At 56.1% G+C, this 11,356-nt stretch overlaps 1 long non-coding RNA gene across 1 annotated transcript; it reads left to right on the top strand.

The window, feature by feature from the left end:
* The first annotated feature begins 1,694 nt into the window (after window positions 1-1,694).
* On the top strand, window positions 1,695-2,506 carry LOC103595677. Its single transcript, XR_550969.1, has 2 exons — window positions 1,695-2,140; window positions 2,321-2,506. It is a non-coding gene; the product is annotated as an uncharacterized LOC103595677 (long non-coding RNA).
* Window positions 2,507-11,356: the final 8,850 nt, after the last annotated feature.

The raw sequence follows: 11,356 nt of genomic DNA, 5'->3' as shown, positions 1-11,356 counted from the left end.
GGGGGGGGGGGGGGTGAATAAACTAACATGGTCAAACATCTATGTGCCAGGGATATATTAACTTATTTAACACACCCAACAGTTCTACAAGGTAGAAATTCTCATCCCCATTTTATAGACGTGGATGCTTAGGCACAGTGAATTCAAGGGATTTGCCCAAAGTCACATAGCTGGTAAGTTCCAGATCTAAGAAAGGTGGAGTCCACCTCAGGACGACTGGCTCCATTTTCCACTCTTGGTGCCGCTGTCTCAGAGGTCTTGGGATTAGTGAGAAGTTGTCCTTTCTGTAGTGTGTGTTGTTCTGTGAGACTGCTTGGTAAAGTATGCATGAGGAGGGGAGAAAAGTGTTACCACCAGACATGATACATGGGTTTCCACTTCGATAACCACTACAGGGGAGGGCTTGCCAGGGGAGACAGGTGGAGGGTACAGGGGAGGCATCAGAGTTGAGATTAAAGTTACCCAGAAACCTAGGCGGACCTTAAATTAGCATCTCACCGGACCACACACATAATCTGTGACCATTTTCCTTCCACCTCTCAATTAAATCTAACCCCAATTCTCCATCCTCCTTGGCCTTTTTTGTTATGAGACCTCACATCTTCTCTTGTGGAGATCACTTACCCAGTCTCTGCTACTCTCTCTACTTCCAGCCCATTGTCCCTACCTCCAGAACGCTCTTTTCCCTCCAAACCAGATCTTTTCACTCCCTGTTTAAAATCTCTCAATGGCATCCCATGGCCTAAAGAAGAAAATCAACAGTGCTCTTTTGTATAGGTCCTGCCTACGTCACAGCCTTATTTCTCTTGCCTCACCCCTAATTCCCATACTAGCTTTACAGAATCCTTTTTGGTTCCCCAACTAGGTGGGCTGTTGCCACCTCCCCATGCCTTTACTCCTGATGCCCCTTCTGCCGAAGAATATTATGCCCACCTACCCCTGCATTTAGTGTACAGCTAATCATCTTGCAAGACCCCATTCCCTTTTATGAAGTGTTCTCTGAAATCCCCATTTGCCTTTCCCTCTATCCAAGTCACCCTTCCAGTCCATATCTTGACACTTCTTTGAAGTTTTCTTGGTTTACAGCTGCCTCTTTGCCACCAGGTAATGACCTCCTGGAAAATAGAGCCAAGCGTCTGATTTACCTCTACAGCTCCAGTGCCCATCACAAAGCACACACAGGTATACCTGCTGACTGACTGATGATCTGCCTCTCCGAGCTGGCCCAGCTGTCGCTGCCTCCCTACTTTCCCCAGATCAGAGAACTGTGGTCTAAGCATCAGTTTCTCTTCTCCTCCCCCCCCTCTCTCTCCCCCTTCTCCCCTCTCTCCCCCTCCTCCGCCCCTCCCCCTTTCCCCTCTTCCGCATCGCCCCCTCCCCTTCCCCCCTTCTCCCCCCTCTCTTTCTTCCAGACCAGCTCTGTGGTGATCAGGCTGGACAACGCCCAAAGGAGGGGCAGGAGGGGGAGGAGGAGCGGAGAGGGTTGGACCACACGGACCAGGAAGTCCCAAAGTTTGGAAAGTTTCCGGGTGTTTGTCATCCTAAGGTTGCCTGGCGGGCAAGGAAGCCTTCCTCTCCTTATCCTCGGTCCCACGCGCACAGAGGCCTCCAGCAGCCCTGCTGGGGTCTCAGTCCCCAGCCCGGCGTCCTGGGGGCGCCAAAGCACAAGGGCTCGCAATGGTGAGGCCGGAGGAGGGGGTGCTCCCACCTCTGTCCACGCAGAGGCCTCGTCGGACCAGAGGGGAGACGCCGCCTCGCATCCTTAGGTCCTCCTTTCCCTCGGGCTGGTATTTCGCCTTTCGTTCCTCCACGCTTTTCTTCTGCACTGCCCCCGCCCCCTCCCCGCTTCCTTCTCCTCTTCTTTCCTTTCCTCCTCCCCACCCTCTGGCCTGGGCAGCCTAGTGCCGGACCAGGCCCCGGGAGCGCGTGGGATCTGCGCCGCGCCTCTCGGTGGTCGCGGGGAGGCGGCTCAGGAAATGCGCCCTCCGCTGGCGCCAGGTCGTGGTTCTCGCTGCGTTACTTTTTCTCGCAGCTGTAGCCGGGCGCGCCGGCCTGGGCGCTGCGGATCCTCGAGGGGGAAGTTCTCCGAGGGCCTGCTGAAGAGTGGGGGTCCGAGCTGCGGAGACAATGCGGGTCTGCGGTAAGCGGCCGCGGCCCGCACACCGCGGGTCCCCTTCTCCCTTTGCACCAGGGCAGAAAGTCCCAGGTGCCCAATGTGCGCCCACGAAAGAGCCGTGCGCCTTTATCTACCCGTCCCCATACCCCGACATGGACTCAGGATGACACCCAACACTCAAAATACCACTCTTTCCTGAGGCAGGTGCTCCTGTGCGCCCCGCGTCCTAGGACTTCAACTTGGAGTCCAGTTCTGCGCGGAACCGCCTAGGAGCCCCGAGTGCGAAGGCTGAGCTCTCCGCCGGGGCCTCCTGGTCTGCGGCCGCCGCGGGGCGCGCTCTCACTGCCGCGCCTTGCGGGGAGGTTTTTGTAGATAAAAGCGTCTGCTGTTTTGGTTTTCTTTTATTTTCTTTATGCTCTTGCCCCGTACTTCTTACTCCCCCTCCTTGCTCTTCTTTCTCCTCTAACTTCTCTTTCCCGTCCTCATTTTCCCTTTCTTTTCGTTCGCTTTTCTTTCTGTCTGTCTCCTATTTTGGCCCGGTCTCTGCCTGTGCGTCCATTTCTTTCTTTGGGTCTCCCTTCCCCGGCCCCTCACTCTGCCTGGGCTGGGGCTGCGCCATCTCCCTGCATCATTTTTCCTGGCTCTGCCGCCTATTTCTCACTTTTTCGTTCTCCCGGCGGCCCCAGTCTGGCGGGCTCGGGTACGGCTCCCCCGCTGCCGCAGTGATTTATTCGCTTCACCCGGTGGAATCAGGTGCTGAACCGAGCCCCGGAACGAGGGAACAGATTTCTCCCAGGAAGGGTTTTGTGAACTAAACGATGCTAATTACCGGGTGGGGGACGCGCAGCCCGAGCGGGGGAGGCGCGTGGGACAGAGCTTGGCCCGCGAGGGGAGAGGCCGGGGCCGGCCGCGGCCCTCCCCGGGAGCCTCCCTGGGCACCTCCCCTGCGCCTCTCGCCCTGGCTTTCGCCTTTCCCTGGGAACTTTCCTGTCTGAGTTAACTATTAACCGCTGGCAAGAGGCAATTTTCTTCGGAATTTCAGCGATTTCCTTTTCGCGGTGGAGGCAGATTAACATGCAAACGGTGAGATGCTCGGCTTGAGTCTGCGCGCGGGCAAGGATGCCTCTGCCCCTCCAAACAGTGTCCTTCGCGATGGCGGAAAACTACAGCCCCGGCCCCCGCCCTCGTGCCTGAGCATGAAGCCGTGACCAAGCCAGTGCCCGGCCGGTGCCCAGAGTGAAGGTGGAAAAAGCCAAGCGCTCGTGCTTGGGCGGGGCTGGGGGGGTGGAGTTTAACCCGGGCAAGCCCGGGGGACCTCAGACTAGCGGCCAGTACGCTCACCCAAGGAGCCCGCGATCAACACAGCCTGGTCCTTGCTCGGAGCCCTGCCTGCAGGACCGCTCAGGGAAAAGCCCTCTCCCGCCTGCAGAAACCCCAACCTGTCCCTCACTTCCTCCCTCTTCTCCACCGCCAGCACCCCCAAGCCCACACATGCACACACGCCCCACTCCGGCTTGTGACCGCTGCAAACTTTGTTAAGCATGAGCCGCTGGGCACAAACTCCTCCCCTTTTCCTCTTTCTTTCTCTTGCCCGGGCCCGGTCTTCCTGGAGCAGGGAAGGAGGTTCTCGGCCTCCGGACCTGAGAGAGGAAGGAGTTTCCGAAAGTCGGGGCCTCGCTTCGCGGGGACATTAGCCCCTGGCCACCCACCAGTCGGTCGAACACCAAACGTATTCCTCGCCGGAAGGTGCTAGCGGTTGCGGCGGCGAAGCTTGACCGAGCCCTGGACGACCGCCCCGCCGCAGCCCCAGCCAGGCCATCCCAGGGCGCCCACCCCTCACTAGTACGTCGGGGGCCGGGCAGCCCCAGCCGGGCCATCCCAGGGCGCCCACCCCTCACTAGTACGTCGGGGGCCGGGCTGGGCTTAGGGCCGGGGTTCAGGCTGCCAGCACCCCGCCGAGCTGTCCTCTCCGCGCTCTCAGTCTTTCTAGGTTATTTCCCCTCGGCCCTCGCCCTAGATTAGGTCTCTCCCCGCCCGCCTCGCTGTCTCCGTCTCTGGCGGAACTTCCTCTGCCTCTGTCTCGCCCTGTCTCTCTGTCTCTGTCTCTCTTGTTTGTTTCAACGTGCGGACACTGATTGCGCCTTGTGAAGTTCTAACTGGTTTTGTGTCAGGAAGATCTTTCTCGCTGCTACCCAGCCTGGCGTGACGGATTAAACATCAACTAGTTAAATAAAAATTAATATCAACTGCCTCCTAACTTCTAATGTCATGTTGTTTATAACTAATGAACTGATTAGGGGATAAACACATCACGGAGACATTTGGCTCTGCTGCCTGGGCTCTGCCGCCGCCCCGTGCCCACTCCCCAGCACGGCCTGCGGCTGCCAGGCCAGAGGGAGGGCAGAGGCTGGGGCTGGGAGGGGCTGGAGGGGCTGCGAGCTCCCTGCGGCTCGCTCCTCGGCCTACCTTGATCTCTTTCCTCCCTTTCTCTCTGCTTTTCCTTCTCTTTCCCTCCTTCTGTACATTTTTTCTGTCTCCTCTTTTTCCCCTTTCCTTCTTTTTTTCTATCTCCCTCCTTTCTTCCCCTCCCTCCCTTCCTTCCCTGGCCTCCTCTTCTGTTCTTTCCTTCTCTGCCTCTGTCCATCAGACTGTCCCTGACTCTCATTCTCTCTCTTTCTGCCAGTCTGGGCCCTGAACCCCTCCGTCTCTGGGTCTCTCCTCTCCCTTACTCTATTGGAGTCTCTCTTCCCTTTCTCCTCATTTGGATTCATTCCTCTCTGGCCAGCACAGAATATAATGATTACTAGTGTCCTTGTGACTGGGCTTCTGCCCTGCTACAAAGCAGGAGGCTGTGGCCTCTCCCTCAGCACCGTGTGAAAGACTGACACCCTCCCCCCCCACCCCAGCTATTTAGGGGAGAATGAAGGGAGATAAATAAGTGGGATTGGGTTTTCTTTTTCTCCTCTAGTCAATCTGGGAGAGGAATAAGGAAATAAAAATGATTTTTAAAACTTTCACCTTTCCTCTTGTCCCAGAAGCAATTAATACAGGTTCAAGTGCTAAATTTAATTTTCAGGAAAAGAAAAACTTCTCTGGTATCTTTTCTCCAGAGGTTTCTAATCCCTCACCGGCCAAACCCAGCCTGCCCTGAGCAGCCTCCTGCAGGGCCCTTTTCCTAAAGATACTTAAGCCAAATCACAATTGTCATCATGACAACAACAAGGCAGAAGAGCGAGTAATCACAGACTCGGCCCTGGTGATTTTTTTTCCCCTAAGAAGCCACAAGGTTTAAACTTGGTTTGCCCTGGACCACAGGGTCTGACAAGACAATAACAACAGAAAAAACCTTTTAAAACCAATTTAGCACACGTGAAAATGTAATTCTAATGAAGAATCAATAGGCTGGTGGATCATTTTTCCTGGGACTCCTTGGAGAACCTGAGAGAGACTTTCAATCAATGGGATGGGCAATGAGCAAAAGAGCCCTGAGAGACAGTGTGGGATGGGGTGAGGGCCTGGAGACAAAGAGAGGCAGAGCCTGAGGGTGGAGGCTGGGGGAGGCTGATGTACAGGGCTGGGCCACTTGACTGGCATCACTTTGCAGGCTTCTAGAGGAGCAGCATCAGAGTCAAGAGCTAAGAAGTTTCCTTCCTCCTCTTGGCCGCTCTGGTGGTATGCCACAGGCTGCTTAGCACAATGGCCTCGGCTGCCTTCCCCTGGGCCTATGCCCCAGCCCTGGCACTGCCCCAGCCTTGGGCCCTGTGTTGGGGTAACCGTGATGAGCTGGCTCCGGAGCAGGCAGGAGACACTAAGTTTATGTGTCCCCAGTTCAAAGCACCTGGTTTCCCAGTAGGTGCCCCTCCATGTCTGTCTGGGATGCTGGGTCTCAGTTCATGTCTCTGATAATACAGGAGGAAGACCACCTAATGTATGTGTGGTCTTCACATTTTATAAATCACTTACATGCACATTATCTCATGAGAAACCTGTGAGAAGGGCAAGGATTATTATCACTATTTCTGAGAAGAGAAGAGGAAACAAAGGCACAAAGAGCTTCTCAGCAGGTCACACACTGTGTGTGACTGGATGTGGTCTGAGTAGGTGACAGTGAGAGGCTATGTGATCACCTCATGTGTATGTCATGGAGTGACCACAAGATAGTGTGTGATTTTTGTGGGGGGTGACTAGGGTTTTATCTATGCATATTGCTCTCCCATCCTAGTCCTCAGAAGTGTTGCTGTTTGTAAACAAAAAGAAAAAATATTTTTCCTTTTAAGTTTTTGTGCACACGGATTGGAAAATCACTGTTTAATGGAAAAAAGAAAATACCAACAAGATCTGATGTTTTAAATCACAAATATAAGTATCAGTAAGATGACAATTGGCCATGATTTGCCTGAAAGGGTAGAAATTTATATTTCTATAGGAAGATTTTACAATCTTAAGTTGGAGAACTATGATATAGGTTTTGCTTCTGGACTCTCGTGCCTCTCCAACTTCCTGTCCCTCATTGCACAGTCTTTGCAGAGGAAGTTCAGCTGAAGTGGGTGGGCATCCCAGCAGACTTTTAGTTCCTGGGGGAAGTGGGCCCAGCCAGCCCAGTGGACCTTGGCCCGTCCCTTGCCTTGGTGCCTTTCTGCTGGAGTCTGGGGGTGTGTTCCCAAGATGGGGCTAGATGCAGGCCAATGCCTGCACACTGGGGCTTACCCAGCACTTGCTTTGACAGCCTCTCAGTGTTAGTCCGTGCATGTGTGTGTCTGTGTGCACGCACAAGCCTGTGTGAGAATGGGAGGCCCAGGGTGAGGATAGGAGTGGAAGCAGTAGTGCTCATGAGGCTGAGGCGTGCGAGTGTGTAAGAAGTAAGAGTACGAGGATGAATATGAGAAAAGTGGGGTTGAGAGGCTCGAAGGAGAATCTGTGACCAAGGTATGAGAGGTGTAAATTCCAGATTGGGAGGACATGATGTGGAATAAAGCCAAAGCGGGCCTTTGGTCAAGGATGAAAGCACCAGTGTGCTCGAGACAGTGTGAGCCTGAAGGTCCAAAAGACTTGGGCTGAGGGGACCAGAATGTTGTGAAAGGGTGTGGCTCAAGCATGTGGCCATGTGAGCGTGGCAGGAATTTGGGAGGAGTGGGGCCCTTCTCCCTCCTTTCCCCTCCACCCCCCATCTCCTTATGGGAGAGGAAGCCAGGACTTTTTCCTTTTATTCCGAATCTTTTAAAAAAGAAGAAGAATCCGGAGCAGGGGAACTTGTGAGGGATTTAGGGAGCAGTTCCACAGTGATATTGGTGACAGGGAAGTCCGGGGACGAGTGCATGGCCTGAGAAAGTTGGGGCGCATCTATGGAAATCTTGGAGGCTGAGGCTTAGACCCGGGGCCGTGTGACAGGCTGTGGAGCCTGATGGTAGAGAAAGTGCTGGGAGTCCTGTGGATGGAGAACAACCGCACAAAGTTGGGGAGTCTGTGAGTGCGAGGACGCGTCTGCGTGCGAGGCTGTGCGCCTGAATGCCTGAATGGTGGGGAGCGTGAGACAGTGAACAAGAGGGGGTGGGTGAGGGGGTGCCGCGTCTAGAGCCGGGATTCGGTCTTTGGGCGCCTCCGGCTGCAGCGAGGGTGTCGGCTCGCCTGCGGCTGGCTGGGGACCTCCGTGCGTGTGCGCGCGTGTGCGCGAGGCGGAGAGCCCAGGGCTCCTCCGCGTGTGGCTGTGCCTCGGCGGCGCGGCCGGGTGTGTGAGCGCGGGCGCGAGCCGAGCGCACAGCCGAGGCGGCGGGCAGCCTGGGTTATCTGAGCCGCTCGGTCTTGGGTGGCTGCGCCCAGATCTCCGGGAGGCGGCGGCGAAGGCGAGACACGTTGTCGGGCCACGGAGGAGCCGGGAAGCCAGACCCAGGCCCGGGCGGCGACGGCGGGAAGCAGAGCATGGAACAGCGCGCGGATCGGGCAGGTAAGAGCTAGGAGAGCTGTCAGAGCCGCAGGCGGGGGCGGGGGCGCATCTGAGAGGGATGGGGGCGGCAGAGCCCAGGGCGGATTCCACTCCTCTTCTCCTACGCTTGGTACCCGGCGGGAGACTGAAAGGGCTGGGGACTGAGGCTCTGCGGCCTCTCCCCACCACTGGGACCCCCCTGGGCCTTCTCTCCTGGTGTTTTCTAAATCTTCCACTAAAAACTTTCCATCGGGAAAACGTGTTTTACAACTTCTCTTGCTCTCTTTGCAGAACTTGACTTTTCTTTTCTGTTGTGCATTTAGGACTTTACCTTTCCACTTTCTCTGGGTGTGTAAATATTTTCACTTCTTCCAAGTTGGAAACATTGGGAAGGCCTTAGTTTCTATTGGTAAAGGAGTGTGTGGTGTGGGCATGGGCGCCTATACTAGTGGGTAGGGAAACGCTGTGTGCACGTCTGTGTGCACCTGTGTGTGAGGGTCTTGTGTATTTGATTATAAACACTAGTGTAGATGTGCCTAACCTAGATGGGTGGGGAGAAGGCTCTGTCCCCCAAATCGAGAGAGGTTCAAAGGAGGCCTAGAGGAGAGGAGGCAGGCCCCAGGGGATTCAGGGGGAGGATCTGAAACTGTTTACCCTAAGGGATAAGGGAGTAGAGGGCTGCTCTATTTTTTCTTCCTTCCTCCCCCTCTCACCCAGTCCTGCCAATTCAGCTTTGCCCATTAGGTGCCAGTGGTGTAGTGCAGGGATGGGAAGCCAAGTACCCAAGTTTAGTTTTGAATTGGTGTGGAGAGAGTGGATCAGATCAGGTTTCTGGAGTTTTCCACATAGTTCCACAGAGGTCAAGGCCTATGTATGGGCCTTTTCTGCCTCACTCCTCACCTTCCCCAAATCTCATTCCCCCTCGTCACCCCCCAGCTCAGGTTCTAGTTCTTTCAGCTGATAACTTCCATCCCACCCACAGCACTACCCTTGCGCTAGTTTTTTGGCCCAATTTCTGGGCTGTCTCCTTTCCCCTCCTGGGATCTTGTCCCCATTGGGGATCTTGGGTCCCCAGGAGTGTTAACTGTGGCCTCCTGGGCTTTTAGGGCTCTGGACAGACCCTCTGTACCACAGGTTTAAGTAGGGAGATCAATAGCAAACAGTTGTAATGATCTAATTAATTATGGCAAAATTAAAAGCGAGTACAAAATCAATCTCTGATGGTGTTGAAGATGGAATTCAATTGAGAGCCCATCTGTGCACCCCCTCGACCGTATAAATATGCAGCCCAAGGACAGACCTAATGTCTGGGCCTTCCTGGGAATCTCTCTCCCCCTTTCTTCCTTTCCTGCATAAGGCTTCTCTCTCCCTCACTCTCTCTGAATCTGTTTTGCCTCCTGAGCCTCCTGCCCCCACCCCTCCTTCCTTCCCTGTCCTGTTCACTCAGGCTCCTGATACTACTACTTTTCCATTTTCCCTCCGGGCAGGCCCTCCCTGCCTTGCAGGCCCGAGGTGAGTGGACCGGGTTCCCCGTCCTGGCAAGTCTCCCAGCAGAGGCATCTAGGTCCTCTCCGCGGTGCCTCAGGAAGAAGGCAGAGCGATGGGGGGCATCCGTGAGCGCCTGTCGAGGTCCTTGTCCCAAGTTTGCTGGCGCTCAGGCTACTCCAGACGAGACTAGGGCGCTTCCCACTTACCCAGGGGCGTCTGCGCCAACCTGCGCCTGGCGGGGTAGGGCAGCCGCTCCCCCAGCGCGAGGGGCACAGCGGCCGGGAGGACCGGTGCGCGTACCGCACTCCCTTTCCCTTCCCTCCGTTCCCGCCTATGCCGGTGCGGGGCTCGCCCTCCAGGCAGCCGCAGCTCGGAGAAGGGTGAGGAGGAGCAGCGGAGCTGGGCAGCAGGCAGGGCTGCGTCCGAGAGAAGGAAGCCGCCATTCCCTCCCAGGCAGCCCCACCGAGCTGAGCCGCCTTGTCTTCCGCCCTCCCAGCCGCCTTCTTTTTTCCTTCTTTCTCCCTCACCGCTCCCGCCCGCTCTCCTGCCCTCATCTCTTCCAGAGCCACGTCTGGCCCCACTCCCTGAGGGTCCCGCGTCCCCCAGAGGGTCTCGCGCCCTTTTTTTTTGGCCCAATCGGGCTTGTTCAAAATGACAATGACTGAGGCGCGCGAGCGAGCGTGCCTGCCGGACGCCCCGGTGCCACCGCCGCAGCCGGGTTTGCGAAAGATGCGGGTTTTACTTAGAAGTGTCGCTGAGCCTGTTCCGCAGCAGCGAAAACCATCAGGAAAGGGGGAGAGAAGAGAAAGGGGAGAGAACCGGCGATCAGGTCGATTGTGGTCTTCAGCCGTCGCCGTCTACACCCTCAGAACCATAAAAATAAGACATTTACTTCGTGTCCTCCCCGCTTCTCCACTGCCTGTCCCAGCCGGCTCCCTGGCTCCCTGTCGCTGGCCCCTGCCTCTCCCTGGTCTGGCTGCCAGGCCCTCACAGCCTGGGGGAGACACAGCGGACGCCTCCTCACCCTGTTATGAATGGCTGTGTTGACCTGCAGGATTGATGGGCGGCCCTGCTGGAAGTGGCTGCGGAGGCCTTGGCCTCCGAGCGGCCTCTGCTGAGGGCAGAGGGAGCAGGGGAGGTGCGGGATATGGGTCCTGAGCTCCTATCTCACCCCGCCTGGGACACAGCTGTCTGCCTAGACACTTCGCCAGCCCCCTCACACACTTTTACACACTCCCACCACACTCACATTCACAGGATTCCCTCACCAAGAGACGCGCAGCCCCCAAGGAGACACATCCGAAATTCTCCTTAATTGATTTAGAAATTGCAAGAGGCTTCCTCCCTCCATTAGTCAGTTTCCTCAATGTCTTCGTTAGCTGCGGGTCTAGACCATACCGCCAGTCTAGACATGGCGGAAGGAACTCCCGCACCCGGGCCTTTTTCTGTCCCAGATTTACTATGCACCTTTTCTTTTCTAGGAACAGGTACAAAGAGTTAAGACATGATCCTGGATGCAGGTGACCCTTCAAGTCTCAAACCAAAGCACTTTTTCCAGAAAGAGATCTTGCCCTGGCTCCTGAGCGATTCGGTTCAGCCCTTTTGTTTCAAGTTCGGGGAATGGAAGGCCTAGACCGCAGAGGGTGGAGGGCAGAGGCTTGCCGTTGCCTGGGGCGGGGGTCTAAGCCTACAGCGAGGGCCCTCCCCTCCCTACCCATCCCCCCGCCTGCCTAACCCTTCGCGTGCTCACACCCGCGCGCACACACAGGCACGCGCGCGCACACACTTACAGGGCCCCCACAGCCACAGCAGCGCCCAGCAACACTCCCTGC

Source organism: Galeopterus variegatus, unplaced genomic scaffold (assembly GCF_000696425.1).
Source record: "Galeopterus variegatus unplaced genomic scaffold, G_variegatus-3.0.2 Scaffold1817, whole genome shotgun sequence".
NCBI lineage: Eukaryota > Metazoa > Chordata > Mammalia > Dermoptera > Cynocephalidae > Galeopterus > Galeopterus variegatus.
Note: the sequence above shows the minus strand (reverse complement) of the source record. Positions and strands in the feature narration are given on the sequence as shown.